This window comes from Miscanthus floridulus, chromosome 3 (assembly GCF_019320115.1).
Source record: "Miscanthus floridulus cultivar M001 chromosome 3, ASM1932011v1, whole genome shotgun sequence".
In the NCBI taxonomy this organism is placed as follows: Eukaryota; Viridiplantae; Streptophyta; class Magnoliopsida; order Poales; family Poaceae; genus Miscanthus; species Miscanthus floridulus.
In genome coordinates, this window is record NC_089582.1 from 17151495 (window position 1) to 17167820 (window position 16326).

The 16326-nt window shown below is 45.4% G+C and overlaps 1 long non-coding RNA gene across 2 annotated transcripts; it reads left to right on the plus strand.

The window, feature by feature from the left end:
- Positions 1 to 8463: 8463 nt before the first annotated feature.
- On the plus strand, positions 8464 to 11580 carry LOC136545099 (uncharacterized). 2 transcript variants are annotated; one of them, XR_010780911.1, is made up of 4 exons: positions 8464 to 8757; positions 8992 to 9197; positions 10264 to 10537; positions 11188 to 11580. It is a non-coding gene; the product is annotated as an uncharacterized lncRNA (long non-coding RNA). The 2 variants fall into 2 exon arrangements; XR_010780912.1 differs by lacking the exon at positions 11188 to 11580 and adding an exon at positions 10699 to 10798.
- Positions 11581 to 16326: the final 4746 nt, after the last annotated feature.

Sequence of the window (16326 nt, forward strand, 5' to 3'; positions counted from 1 at the left end):
CTCATTTGGGTAAAAATCCTTATCCAAATCTTCCTCCGTTGACCTCCTTCTGGCTTTACGTGGGAAAGGATCCTTGGGACTTACATATCCCTCTTCTGAGTCCTCGTTGTCGTTGTCTTCATCATCATCATCCTCTTCTTCTTCGCCCTCAGCAGCCTCTCCTGCTCTTCCCTCTACTCCCCCTTCCTCCTCGTCACACTGCTCCTGAGTAAACATCACTTCTAGATTATTTTCTAACTCGTTATCGAACTGCTCCTGAGTAAGCTGGTCCTCTAGTGCTTGCTCTTCATAGGTTGGCTGCTCATCATGCTCGGGGCATTGGGCTGCACTGTCTGCTATCCGTGACATTATTTCGTGCTTTGTTCTAATAGATGCAAGAAAGTGTGCTTTAGGTACGTGATAAGGTATAAGAAATCAAAAAGGTTTATAAAACAAATTAGTCCTATAAAACAACAATATATAAAAAACGAGTAGTAGCCATAGTAGAGGCCTCAGAAATATGTCAATCATCATTTGATCATGAACTTGGAGCATCAAGGCATCATAACAAAGAAGAGAGGAGAAGGTAATGCAGGGGCAGCTGATAATGATGCCAAGTTCCTCACAAGTTCTTGATCATCAACTCATATTTCATATAATGTATGGACTTGTACAATTTCATCATCGGTAAAACAAAGGATAGGAGAGGAGAGGGGAGATTTGGCAAAAAAAGCAACAGCTGCTTAGTAAACATAGAGCAGCAGCTGATGGCAAAAACAACCAAAAAACAGCAGCATTGGTCTCATTATTAGTAGAAAATCGATGAACTAGTGACCATATATATTACTAACCATATAACAGACTACTGCCATATGGTTGGAAGACCCCTGTAGATCCACCAAGCAACAACTGCTTAACAAACATATATATGCTCACTGTTAACAAACATAGAGAGAAGAATAGTAGAGTACAGATGAGTAGGAGTAGTAGAGTAGAGAGGAAAAGAGTAGTAGAGTAGAGAGGAGTAGGAGTAGTAGAGTAGAGAGTAGAGAGGAGAAGAGAGGAGGAGTAGGAGTAGTAGAGTAGAGAGGAGAAGAGAGAAGATCCGCATATCATTTAACACAGCAGCAGTGTGGGTGCTCATTCTCTACAAATCACCAAAGGAGCAGCAGCTGATGGCAAAAATAGTCAAAATGTTGCTTGCCAAAAAAGGGAGCAACTGCTGGCAAACATAGAAGTAGTAGTAGAGGAGAGGAGAAGAGTATTAGAAATAGTAGAACTAGTCCAAACAAATCAACTGCTGCCTGCCAAAAAATAGTAGCATTGGTATATAAGCCATCCTAGTTTAGCGGCTCACAAGTATGGGGACATTTCATCATCATAGCTGCTGCCTTAGCATAAAAAGTTTCACATCATTGCATATGCCACTGTCTCATCACATTTTTTTAGAAGTTTAAAAAAATCATCATTGCAAATGCCATAAAGTTTGAGAACAAGCAGCTAATGCTCACAAGTAGGTAGAGTAGTAAGTAGTAGTCAGCCACCACAATAGTAGAAGAGTAGTAGAAGAGTAGAGTAGTATGTAGTAAACTGCAGCCATGCATAAGCCCACCTAGTAGGAGGAGGAGTAAGTAGTAGTAGTAGTGGGAGTAGTAGTAGTAGGCGGAGGAGGAGGAGGAGCAGTACTAGTAGTAGGAGTAGCAGCCAGTAGCTTACAAGTAGTAGTAGGAGTAGTAGGAGTAGTAGTAGTAGGAGGAGGAGAAGGAGTAGTAGTAGAAGTAGTAGTAGGAGTAGGAGTAGCAACCAGCAGCTTAGAAGTAGTAGTAGGAGTAGCAGGAGGAGGAGGAGGAGGAATACAGTAGTAGTAGTACTAGTAGGAGCTTGTAACAAACTACAACTTGCTCCTACCATACAGATGACAAGAATCCATTAGCCAGATACTCAATGTCTGAACCAGTTATTTGATTTGCAGTTTCAAGTGCTAGCATCAACCTAGTGGTGGTGACGAAGCATTGTATGTAAAAAGTGAAGTGACTGAACTAAAACCTAGTTCTAGTAAAGCAATGCCCAGTAAGCAAGTAGAAAGCCGTCAAACTAGTGTTAGCAGTGACACCAGAAACCCAATTCTAGTAAAGTATCCCAGCCAATAGCACAATGAAATTTACTTTACTAGAATGGAGGTGCTACAGTAAGCATATGTGCACAGGCAAGCAGAGTCAAAACAGAATCAATGGTTTCAATAAAACATTGGTCGAAACATTTCAATAAAAATCATCGGCATCACAGGCAGCATCACAGTTAAAATCACAGTTGCATCACATGCAGCATCACATGAAACATGTGCACAGCCAACACAGGCAACACATGTGCACAGACAAGATCACAGGCAACATGTGAGCTTGGGGACAAGCAAAATCACAAGCAAACCTAGGACCACAGGCAAGATCTTCGGTGGGAGGAGATAGTGCACAGGCAAGAACACAGGCATGATCACAAGCAAACCTAGGATGAGCTTAGGGAGGAGGACCGAAGATGACCTCAGGGACAAATGGAGCATGGGCCGTCCTCAGCGCAGGCGACGGCGATGGCGCTCGGGGGAAGACGGCGTACGGTGGCGGATGTCCTCGCCCATGGCTAGGGTTCCACAGCGGGTCCCAGCAGTGGACGGAGCCAAGGAAGACGATTGAGCCCTAGCGGAGGTGGCGGCGGAGCTTCTCGCCCCCATGAATGACGGCGACATTAGAGTTAGTAGCAGGACCCTGCGGAGCTCCAAGTCATGGAGAACAAAGAGGAAGAGTGGGGAGGACTGCCAGAGCACATGGCTAGGCGAGCACGGGCTGGTGGAGGCAAGGGGAAACAGTGCTACGGCACGGAGACGGTGGCGGCGGCGGTGGGGCAGGGGGAAAATTCGGCAGCTTGACGGCGTCCGCAAGGAAGAAGAGCGCCCTATCCAAATTTTAGCCTCCTCGCGCGCCCTACATGTAAAGGTGATGAATATAAAAGTTGTAGAACTCATCAAGATCTACAACTTTTATTTTGGTCATTTCTTCATTTCACAAAGTTTTAGCAAACATTGTTCACAAAACATCTCTCTCACATAGTTTCACACACATATATAAATATATAGTCTCACACACATACATAAATGTAGTCTCATACACATGCATAAATAAAGTCTTACACACATACATAAATGAAGTCTCACAAACACACACACACACTTACACAAACACACACGTTCAACAACTAGCTAGCCCATCATAACGACTTCCCCTTGATATATTTTCATTGCCATGGCAATATGTCTTTGGACAGGTTCTTTTCCATCACACTGATTTTCTTAGGAAAGTCTATGAATAGTTGTATCTTATCGTAGTTATTGTAAGCTTCGACAACGTCCACGCCATCAACTCTGATAATGTACTGTTTCTAGGAACACCCATGTAGTACCATCCAAGCAGACTAAGCATCCTATCTTCCCTTTGATCTGTCCAGACAAAGCAAACAGTATGGGGTAATCATTGATAGTAACAAATATTATTGCTCTACATATGAAGTTCTTCTTTCAGAACGCATTGTACATCGGCTCCCCATGCCTACATAGCCTTTCTATTTCTTGCATCAAAGGCTCAAGGAACACATCTATATCAATGCCTGGTTGTTTAGGGTCAGAAATAAGAATAGTGAGGAGAAGGTACTTTCTCTTCTGACACAACCACGTTGGGATGTGGTACATGGTCAAGATCACTGGGCAAGTGGTGTGGTCGCTCGTCCTCTCATTGAAGGGATTCATTCCATTGGTACTCAAGCCAAACCGTACATTCCTTGGGTCATCACTGAATTCTTTGTGCTTCTCATCGAACCTTTGCCACTAACTACAATCAGCCGGGTGTGCAATCTTATCGTCATCCACCTTGCGTTCATCATCCCACCATATCATGAGTGTAACTTTCTTAGGGTTTAGGAAGATACGCCTCAAGCGGTCGGTCACTGGCAGGTACCACATTACCAAGGTAGGAATTCTTCTCTACTTTGCATCATTGCCTAATGGAGTGTCCTCTAGGGGCTGAGATTCTTGTATCGCCTTTTTCGTACCCTTCTTATTCCTCTTGTTCTCCATGGAGGCTTTGTCCTCACTATAAAGGTCATTGTTCTTGTACTGGCTGGCCCCACACCTAGGACATTAATCCAGTGACTTGAACGTTTCACCACGAAAAAGGATACAGTGGTTGAGGCATGCATGGATTTTTTAACTCCCATTGTTAATGGACTTATGACCTTCTTCGCTTGGTATGTGTTGACGGGAACTGAGTTTTACTGTGGCAGCATCCATGATAGGAGACACAATAGATCATTGAAACTACAGTCTGACCAGCCGTACTTAGCCTTCAGGATGAGTAGCTCAAGCACAAAACGTAGCAATGTTCAGTGTGTCGGACAACCCTTTTCAACACCATACACAGTCTCCTTCGATGCTTTTTTACCATTTCCAAACTTTCTAGACCTTTCAGGCTTTTTAGTAAAATCTCTGGTCCAAGGGCCCGAATCATTTTCTCCAAATCATCAAAATCATCTTCATCACCAACACGTGCTCCCCCATTATTATTGGCACCACCTTCGTCGTTACCATCCCAACCACCAGCATCACCACCTTATTCATTGCCAAACCCATGATCCATTTGTGCATCAAGCTCTTCTGAGTATTGGGACAGGTATTCTAGGGTCTCAGTGTCGTCTTCTTGATCATCGTCGTCATTATCAACAACTGTTGTTTCACCATAATGAATCCACACTGTGTAGTCCTCAACAAATCCTCGCATAATCAAATATGATCTGATGATAGTCACATCTGTCCATGCCATAAGATTCTTGCAATCTTTGCAGGGACAAATAATTGTATCCTTATTCTTTGTCAACGTCGTTGCATGCTTCTCTGCGGCTTCAATAAATTTGTCCACCTCTTCACGAAAACCTGCCTTGAACCTTAATGACTCATACATCCAAGACTTCCTGTACTCCATCTTTTAGAACACAACAACCAAAGAAAATACATTAAAGGACTACTAATTCAGATATATATATAAATGAATCAAATTAATAATTAATTACTTAGGCAATAATTGTATATACTTCAGATATATATAAATATAAAATAAAATTACATGAAGCATATCAAACACACACCATGGTGGAGGGTAATTAATTAATGGCCTATTTATCCATAAATAATTAAAAATATATATTTATTGATTAAAATAAATAATTTTAAAGACAACAATTAGCAACCATTAATATTTTACCCACTACCTTTCATGCAAACCCTATTCCAATTTCATGAAACATAAATTTACAAAATTAAAATTAAAAAACCCTAGATCTAGATCTAGATCTAGATCTACATGCACATGAAACATACATGAAACTAGGGTGTAATCTCAACTAAAATCAAGCAAGATCGACTAATAAAAGGTGTAATCATATTTCTCTAACTAATTTACATTAATAGCTTCAAAACTAGGATTAATTTGCTTCATACAAAGCTCAAACACCATAGAAGAGAGAGAAAAGCAAAACTCTAAATACTCACTAATCAACCATTAAAATTTCAAATAAAGGCTTGAAATAGTATTTTCTTACCTTCTATAACCTTTTAACCAAAGTATTTGAGATCAAAACCTCCTCCCTTATTAGTGCAATTTTTGGGAGGAGCCCAAGTTTTTCCAACCTTTTTTTTCTCGAGTTGAAGAGACTGACCCGAGAAGAAAGAAGGTGGCTGCTCTATATATGCAACGGGCATTTATATGAGCGACTGAATCACCAGCCGTCTCTACAGATAGCCACAGCAGGGGGCAGCTGATAATAGCCGCCCCTACAAATCAAACAGCCCTACAAATCACTCACTATAGGGCTGCTTAAACACAAGCCGCCTTTAAAAAAAAGCCGTGGCTGCGAAGCCTTTTTCACGTAGTGCTGCGGCCTCTGCTCCGTTCCGCGTGTGACCCCCGCGCTAGCTCGCTGGCCTTGCTCTCTCTCGGTCGGCATGCAGGCCGGTGCCGTACGTGCGTGCATGTACGCGGCCAGCAAGCGACCCGGGCACTCGTACGTACCGTACGGCCGGCCGCGACAGCGCATCACATGAATGTGTGTGACTGCACGCAGGCGGTCCGCGTCTTGGCCGCGCCGGAGATGCTTCGCATCGGGGATGTTTACCTACGTCCGAGTGTCCGATGGTGGAGCGTACGTAACCGGCGGAGCTACCTGGCGGCCATATTGGGCTGTCGCGCCCTCTTGCCTTTGTGTTTTGCACACGAAAGCCTGTAGACTATCGAGCTCATATCTCGGAACCGACGGCCACTGGCTCAAGCCGTGTCTTGCCGCCGTCGTTCTCAATGTCGCGCCGTGCTCGCTGGCCTCTTGTGCCGTGCCGTGCTAGCCCACGGACGACGCCTACGGCCTAGGCACGGCCCTATTAGCAGTCGGGTCGGCCCGACGGCCTGATGGCCCATCGCGCTCGTGCCGGCCCAGGCATTAGACGGGGAGGTAGGGCGTCGTCGCTGCAGCCTCGCACCGGCTGGTGCCGCGCCGCCGCCGCGCGAGTTGACGAGGCTGCGTCGCCGTGCAGGCTCGCCTAGGCCGCGCCGCCGCAGGAGCTAGCAGAGGCCTAGGCCATCGCATCCCAGAGTCGCAGCGCTACCGCTATTGGCGGCTGCCGCATCCCTGCACGTGCCGGCCAGGGTCGTCCCTACGGCACCCATACGCTGCTGGCCTGCTGTGGAGCACTCAAATAGGAAAGACTAACGAAGCAGATATGAGAGAAGGTGAGGAGACAGAAAGGTTCGAGAAAGCAATGGACTTGTGCCACGGTAGCAGCCTAGGCACGCCCCTAGGGTCGGGTCGGGCTGGCTCAGGCCCGATCACCACCGGGACATGCCGTGCTTAGCTAGGCCAAAACATCGGCTGTGGCCCGGGCCACGGGCCACGGGCTTTATCACCAAGTATACACACAACAGTCGTGCTCCTACTGCTTAAATCTTGCTTTGCTTCTGGGTACAACATATAGATATTGCTTTTATGTTCTTGTAGTTTTTATTTTTCTTTGTTTCCAGACCCTTTCATCTGTATAATCCATAGGCCAAGTGACTGATTGTGTATTATTTTGTCATCGGTGAAGATCCTCTGTGGGTTGTTGCCCACCCATATGTTCTCCACCACCGTGTCATGGCGCACCACCTCACCTTTAGCCGTCATTGTTGCCCACCTCAACCCTAGCTCGCCCCCACGACCTATTTGCGATGCCTGGAGAAGGCAAGGGCCTGATTGGGGGAGGGAGGGCCACACCGCTGCAAGATTGCGCTGGATCCTTGAGTTGTAGGCTTGTAACCCCACGCCTGAGGGTAGAGAAGGGCAGGCCAGGAGGATTGGTGACATTGGAAGGGGAGAGGGAGCAATGATGCTAGAGGTGGAGGGCTAGGGGGAGAGGGATTGAGAGGGAAGCGCAGACCAAGAGAGAGACGTACTTGAGATGCTTGATGGGGAGGAACATGGGAGAGTTGTGATAGTGTCACTATTTATTAAAAATAATATCCGGCAATGATAGTTATCTATCGCTACTGGGCTTAAAGCAACAAGTAGTGACAATTACCACTATCAGATTCGAAGTATGGTAGCCACATCTACAATAGTGACTAGTGGGGTTTGGCGATCCAAATATTAAGAGCTGGAGACCCAAATAACATCATCGTATAAGGTTGAGGACATAGATATCAAAATTTGAGGGTTACCGTCTTGCAAGTTTAGAGATGAATTTTACTCAATTGATCCATCGACTCGATCCATGGTGTTGGGTTGGACGAGGTGTGGATGGACCACAGTTGGCAGTGAGGAGAGTGAGCCACTGAATGAGTTTATCTATGAAAGTCCATGCCCTACTTTACTGATTCGGGCCTAACAGGTCCCATCGTGTTTTTGGCCACAGAATGTCTATCCTGTCTTACATATTGGACAGACCATTGACCGCACAAAAAATTAAAAAACTCCCTCTCGCCGTACGACTAGTTCGTTTTTTAGCAGCCCATATGGGAATAATGAAGTTGACCTTTAGTTACAGTATAATTCAAGAACTTTTTTACTATGGTTGAGGAGGCGTCAGGAAGCGTTAACTGTGTCTATGATTGGTGGACCCATAAGAGGGAAGGCGTTGAGAGGCGTCAATGAGGGAGGCGTCGGGAGGCGTTAGATATGTCTATGGTCGGTGGGCCCATATGCGCCGTAACGCCTCCCAACGCCTCCAAAGTTGAGAGGACTAGGACTTTAAATAAAAGAGTGATAATTTCTTTTTCGTAGTTTTTTTTAATCAAGGGTAAAACGGTAAATTTATAAATATAAAAATAATGTTGTGAGTAGTATAGTTGGGACGTATGATTGAAGTACTATAGATGAATATTTGCTTTTAAAAAAAAGATGATTTTTTTTTGTCTCTTTAGGGTTCATTCGCCGCCGCCGTCCGCCATCCATCTCGACACGCTGCGCCGCTCCGGCATCGTCTCCGGCGAGATCCGGGCCCGACCCCTCCTCACCAGCCCTCAGCTCCCCAACTCGCCCCATCCTATCTTTCTCTCGGTCTCCCGAGAGGCGACAGCGCCCCCCGAGCGGCGCACCGGCCGCCCCCTCCCCCTCCGTTCCTGTCACCGGTGAGTCCGCACTGGCGGCCCCCTCCCCCTCCGTTCATGGCGCCGGTGAGTCCGCACCGGCGGCCCCCTCCCCCCGTTCCCCTCGCGGGTGAGTCTCCACAATCTCTTCTCTTCCCTTCCATCTCTCTCCCCATCTCTCTCGATGCGGCAGGGCGGCGGCACGGGCGAGTCTCCGCCCGCCGCTGACTCCAATCTGAGCTTGGCTTCAAGCTCAGTCCCATGTGTCCACATGTAGTTCAGAATTCAGATATGATACTGACACATGCGTGTCACCAACACACCCTGCCCAATCATCATCGTTGTCGCCGCCGACCCGCCGCAGACTCCAATCTGACCTTCGCTTCGAGGTCAGTCCCATGTCTCCACGTGTAGTTGAAGCCAACGAGCAGCTCCGTCACGGCGGCCTCCGTCTTCCTCTGGTCCGCGAAGTGGAGCGTCTGCAGCAGCAGCACGGCGACGCGAACGCGAAAGCTGGGTGGCCATCACCCTGTTCATGCTTTAGGACGACGGTGCCAAACCCACACCCAGGTATCCTGCTACTACTTGATTATAAGTTGAATTTTTTTGTTACATATAATGCCACTGTTCTTGTGAAGATTCTGCAATCACTGTGTACCTCCATGTTGGTTTTCTTCAGTGACATGGAAAGCTTAATGCAGTGTCTAACCCTATGTCATCATAAATTAGTTAGTGCCTTGGTTTGCTTCCTCGTTCTAAATGTCCACAGCTATATGAAAACTGAACCACAATCTATTGTCAACTGTATGCCCAAAAAGCTTAAGCATTGATCTAGTGTAGAAAAAAACTGTAAATTGATACTTGTCAGTGTCAGGTAAAGCTGTGCTATTATTGCTATAGATTTGAAATTAGTCTGTTAATGCTAGCCGTTAATATCTTGGAGGAAAAGGCATCAGCTCATACCTGATCATAAGAAAGAATATCATTTTAAAAGAAACTAACCTGTTAATGGTTTGAACCTGAAAGATGTTCGACCTCTGACAAGGACATATGGACAAGTGACTAAGGAAAAAAACTATTAGTGCTTCAGAAAAGCTCCATATAATTTGCAGAGAAAAGTGTATTAGGTTGTAATGCCTGTGGTACCACTGTTATGCAACATCCTCATTGTTTCATTGCAGGTAGAAGTCCTATGGCTTTAGGTCTGTGGACATCTTGATAACTAATTATTGTTTCCCCTTGGGAACAGCTTGGACTGTCAGCCAAATCCAATGGGACTCGCATTTCATATTAGCACATATGAACTTGTAGTTGTGCCCTGTGCTCCTGTTTATCAATCTATTACATCACCAGAGCCTTGTTCTACCACAGCATAATCTCTCTTGGAATGCTAGTATCCCTCGTACTATAATGTCGTAAGGCACACCATAAATTTATATACATTTTGTTCTTTTTTTTCAGCTGAAAAATTTGGAGTAGCTGATCTCCTTCCATTTTTCAATCAGAATATGGAGGAGAATAAGCAGAATGAATCATTTCAACATATGGAAAGCAATGACTTTACAGTGGGTGTATTGGGTGTCCCAACTCATTTCCAAAATGATGGATCAGCCCTATGTTTCTGTATATGTTTCAGGTTATATCAACTATGATGAGGGAGTCCCAGCTGATAAGGAAGAGGCACACAGTTGTACTTTATCACGGAATTCTCCTACCAGATTTACTAAGGAGAATTCTGCAAAAAAAAATTGTTGTGCACGGAGATGTTATGGAATCGGCTCTATCTAACAAAGAAAGCAAACATTTGGACGGATGGCATGATTTTTCCCAGATATCAGCTGGAAATGAGAAGGACTCGTCTCAGTCATAGTATCGGTGGTGGACAACAACTGACTATACTTAGCATGGAGGTTTCTATTCTGTTCTCAATAAATATACTGCCTTTTCTTCATTCATTGATGGATCCAGTGGGATAGTTTATTCACTGCAGACCAACCAACAAGAATTCTATTTGTTATCACACATGAAAATTTGACTTGCTAATGACTAAAGGATATTTTCGTGTCGTTAGGGTTCATTCGCCGCTGTCTCCGGCAGTTAGGGTTCATTAGCCGCTGTCTCCGTCTGTGTGCCGCCGTCGTTGTCATCAGCCGTTGTTCAGGGTCGGGTCGAAGGATGTGGCGTCAGGAGGGGGTGGGGGAGGAGGGAGAGGAGGGAGGCGTTATCAATGTCATCAGTTTCAATTAGCAATATGCATTTTCTTTTGACAAATATACTGTTGTTCTCTTATCACTGGGTTGTACTGAAATGCTCACTCTTGATATGTAACTGCTTTCATTTGAAGGCACAAGCTCTTGGCAGCAGTAATTTGAAAGAAGAACCAAGAGTATGGTAGGCCACTTCTAGACAGGGCAGCAGCTCAATTTTCAGCAATAGTTTGATCATAATATCTGAAGAGCCATGTGCTTGGGAATCTGCAAGGAGAAGCATATGTGAAAGAACGATCCGGCGTTTCTGATGTCTAAAAGCTATAGAAACTAACACCTGTACTTGTTTGCAGAAAATGATATTGGTTCTAGGAAGCAGTTCACAAGGTGGGCACCCTACACCCTCTGCTCCACCTTTACGAGATGACATGCCCTGGGCTTTGGTACCATCAGGAGTTCAACCAGACCATGAGAGCCTACATTTCATTGAGGAGAAGATCAGGGACCTCGAGAACATCAGGGATGAGCTGAAGATCAAGAAACTACAAAACGAGCTGATTGTAGCCAAGAGTGAGCTCAAACAGTCAATGAGAGTGATCAATGGCAGTAAGAAGGTTTTGCTGGATAGTGCTTTGAATCAGCTCAAAGCATACAAGAACCTAGAGGCACTTAGTCAGTAAAGTTATGCCAGCAATTCTAGGGCTTGTAAGGGTCTTGCTATAGTTGCTGCCGCAGCACCATGTTTTGTGAAGGTGCTCTGTAATTTAACTGTGGTTTGCTACTAAGTAAAAGTTATTAGTTATTGGGTCTTTTGTATCTATCAAACCTGTGCACCCTTTTTGACTACCAAAACACCATTAGGTGTCAATTTCCTTCCCAATAGGGCAGTTATCCTGCATGACCTTTTGGTGAATTACTGGATCATTTCCTCCTTTTTCTGATATCTGTAAGTGGTCTGAGAGTTAGATGATATCTAAGTGGCAGATTACACAGAAGTTTCAGCAATGGAAAAGGAAAGTGCAGATATATAATCATTTTTTTATTTTAAAATAAATGGGGGCAAAAAAATTGTTGCCACGGGCCAAAGAGATGAAACGATTGCCGGCTGGCCTCTATCGGCTGGCCTCTATTTCTGCGGTAACCATTGCCGGCGAGATGAAACAATAAAAAAGAGATGAGAAAGTAGAGAGAGGATGCGGTTTGTGAAGGATGCTGTAGGGTTGCTGCGATCAGGAATGAGCAACTACGATCCTACAGGAAAGAGCAACTGCTAAGCCTCGTGGCCCATGTAAGCCCGCAAGGGGAGACAGGAGGCCCAAGACGAGCGGCCCATGAGCGTCGTGCATGTGGTGGTGGCCGAGCCCGCCGCCGCGTCAATGCGGTGCCTGGCGAGTCCTCATCGATCACTGGCATTTCTGAACCGAGCCCGCCGCTGTGTCAACGCGTCATTTTTTTTTCTTTAGCACTAACAAGGAGTAGTAGTTTGTTGCCACCGCTTGTCGTTGCTGGAGCTTACATCACCGATGCATGGTCTGGAGGACAACGCTTCGCTGCTTTCGTCACCTTTTCATGTGTCTCGAGCATTCGGAGCTTGGGTGAAGCAGATCTTGAATGCATCAACGGCAAGGGAGAATAGCTCAATGGCATCGGATGGCTGGTAGACGACGCGAGCGATTCACAACGATTCTCCACGTTCTGCGTTGCTCGCAGCTTCATGATACGTGATCGACGCTGACCGTCTAGCTAACATGGTAGGAAGTGAACCGATCACTCTCATGCCTCGCCAGAGTGATGAACCACTAGCCGTAACATGATAGGAATTAACCCACCACTCTCGGCTAGCACGATAACTCTCATGCTTTGTCTGAGTGGACTCCTAATCTTGCACGATAGCTACTCAACCTACAATCTCCGAGGCTAGTCCGGTTGGACCAATAGCCCCAACCTGAAAGGAAGCGAACCGATCACTCTTATATGTACTCCAAGTGTACTAATAGACCTAACATGATATGAAGTGAACCGGTCATTCTCATCTCTTGCCAGACTGATGAACCACTAGGCATAACATGATAGGAACTAACCCGGCACTCTCATGTGTGGTCCGAGTGGACCAATAGGCTAGCACGATAAGAAAACACATGCGATCACTCTCATGCTTTGTCTGAGTGGACTCCTAATCTTGCACGATACCAACTCAACCTACAATCTCCGAGGCTAGTCCGAGTGGACCAATAGCCCCAACCTGAAAGGAAGCGAACCGATAATTCTTACATGTACTCCAAGTGTACTAATAGACCTAACATGATATGAAGTGAACCGGTCATATTCTCATCTCTTGCCAGACTGATGAACCACTAGGCATAACATGATAAGAACTAACCCACCACTCTCATGTGTGGTCCGAGTGGACCAATAGGCTAGCACGATAAGAAAACATATGCGATCACTCTCATGCTTTGTCTGAGTGGACTCCTAATCTTGCATGATAGCAACTCAACCTACACTCTCCGGGGCTAGTCCGAGTGGACCGAACCGATCACTCTTAGCATTTGGAGGGTGAAAAATAAATACAATAAAAAGAATTTGGATATGAATTTGGATAGCCTCCCTAGTGGCAGATAATAAAAAAAATAAATTTTAAAATAAATGGTGGCAAAAAAATTTGCTGCCTCGGGCTAGCACCAGCTAGGTCGGGCTCGACCACGGAGGGAGCCCAACCAGGCCGCGCCAGCCCGATTGGCCCAGGTGACGATTGAGATAGGTAGTATATAGTTTAGAAGTTCAATATACGATACTTCTCCTGTTCTTTTAAGCTACGTTCTTAGCTGCTGAGCGAGCGAGGTGGGACTAAACTGGGTGCAGATGGCTGACTGCCGTATTCACATGGCTTTGTTGGGCCATGACCTCGTGATGGGTAGGCCCAGCCGCCGCCCGCTCCCCCTCCTCGCTTCATCGCGTGCGCGCAGGCCGCTAGGCCCAGCAACCGCGGTCGAGCGACCGCGCCCCCCGACACGGTCCCTTCTTCCCCGCTGCGCCGCATCGATCGGGTGAATCCACCGCCGCCCGATTCCATCGCACGCGCCCCCCGAGGTTCCCCGCGCCCGTGCATATAAAGAGTAGGGCTAGAGCACCGCGCCGCCCCCTTTGAACCCTACAGGAGCCGCCCCGAGCCCTAGCCCTAGCCCGCGCACCGCTAAAGCCGCCGCCCGGAGCTCTACCCGCCGCCGCGGCTGATCTCCGCCTTCACCGCGTCACCGGCATCTATAACCCTCCACGACCTTCGCAGCGAGGTGAGGAATTTGTCGGTGCCATTCGTGTATTTCTTATATAGGTATTGTTGGTTTGGTTGATGGAAATCGATAAGGTTTTCAGTTGCAAATGCAGTTGTTCTTCACTATTGCTTTCAATTTAAGTATTCAGAATTCCATACACTGCAGAGGCAGCAGCAAACCTAAACTCATTTCAGATAAACACATACCATACTGCTCTAATCCAAAGTCTACTTGCAATGGATTTTATAAATAATTTAGAGGTGCCTGGACCGCCGCCCCACTTGCATCCTTACCAACAGAAAATTAGAACTTCCAATGGATTTTTAGTCTACTGGATGTAGTTTTAAAAGGGTTTCAATGTAGCATGCCACTTATTCTTGTTTTTCAATTCCTAGGTGTCATGGATCGTAGCAACAACATGCAACGAGTTCGGAGGTCCCTACAAGAGGGGGAGGAGATGGTTAGCAAACAGAAGGCGGACTGGCACGATATGGATTTAGATATACAGCTTGAACGTGTCCAAGCTGAAATTAGGAGGAGAGAACAACGATGTAAATATGACAACTACATATCACTTCAGCGTGCCGAGCTGGACAAAGCGGTAGAGACTAAGCATTCTGAATTGGCCAAAAGAGTGCGGACAAATCAGATATCCCTGCTGAACAAAGCATTAACTGATCAGCATGCCACCTATGCCCTGAAGATAGAGCAGGAGCGTGATCTCTCAAATGATGCCTTACAAAAGGTAATGTTTAAGTGTGTTCACTGTTCTGCATTATTCTTTTATCTTGGTTAATAGGTAGAGTAGCATTAATCACTATCCATTTTCTTTTTTTCATGTTAATATGTACAATAGCATTTTTCTTTTATCTTGGTTTGGTAGAGTACCTCTCTTTGTTCAGCTTTTGGAAGTTAGATTTTTCTTATTATTAGGTCTGTACCCAAATCTTTATCAATCTTGTAATCTTGTATAATTATTAATACAACACTTGTACAAGCATAACATGATTTCGTACTTTGATGTAGCATACTTTTTAGTCTACTGGATGTAGTTTTAAAAGGGTTTGAATGTAGCATGCCACTTATTCGTGTTTCTTACAAAAGGCCCATGAAGAAAATGATGCCAATATAAAGAACGAGAAACAACGCTATGAGTCGATGATTGAGCAGGCAAGGGCACAATTGGCAACGTTGGAGAATGAGCGCTTAAAGATGAAGACCCTCATTGAGTCCTTCATCCAACGAGAGGAGGTCCGTGCCAACATGAATATAGAGGTAACTACGGTACTCTTTTAATTTATATTATATATATATAACCATCTGAATGCCCCACTTGTTTGCACTTTCAGGTAGAAGATATGATATATATACCACGGAGATACATGTTTGTAATAACTAATAACGAGTGTGGCCCGGTATATGATTTTTTCATATTATTTTGGTTACTCGTTGATCTGAAATGTTTCTTATTAGTCTAATCTATACATGCAGCATGTGGTAATGCGCTTTAAGATTCACTCCGTGAAGGAAATTTATTCGGATCTACAGAAGTACTACGACAGTCGAGAAGAATTGGCCGAGTTTGCAATTACAGAGCCAGCCACCGTTGAGTATTACATTCTGTCACAGCATTTGACAGCTTATTTTGGATACAAAGGAGACGCACAGTTGTACTACCTGAATCCTGTTCCTGGGAGTGAGCCATCAACTGCATTGGTAAAGATTGACAGACAAGAAGATGTAGACAAAATGGTGGATGCACATGCTCATGAAAGGACAAAGATTTGTCATCTGTACATAGTGAACGGAGTTGGATTTTATGATGAGGACGGCCATCCATGGCAGCCTGATGACGAAGGCTATCCATGGCAGCCTTATGAGGAGGACCGTCTATCGGGCAGCGTTGATGAGGAAGCTGAACAAGACGACATGTCTCCTGTGATGAAGAAACGACGCGCTGATGAGGAAGCTGAACAAGACGACATGTCTCATGCGATGAACAAACATGCTTCTTAGCAATTGGATAGTTGGAGTTTGGTCTTTTACTTGGTCACTTGTTCTACTTTTCTGAAAACTGAATGCACTTGTTCTTGGTCTTTTATTTGGACACTTGGTCTATTAGTGTTGCAAGCTGCTACTTTTCTGAAAACCGAATGCATGTTACTGTGATTGTGCAAGCCGATATTTGGACACTTGGTCTATTAGTACAGTAACACCAGC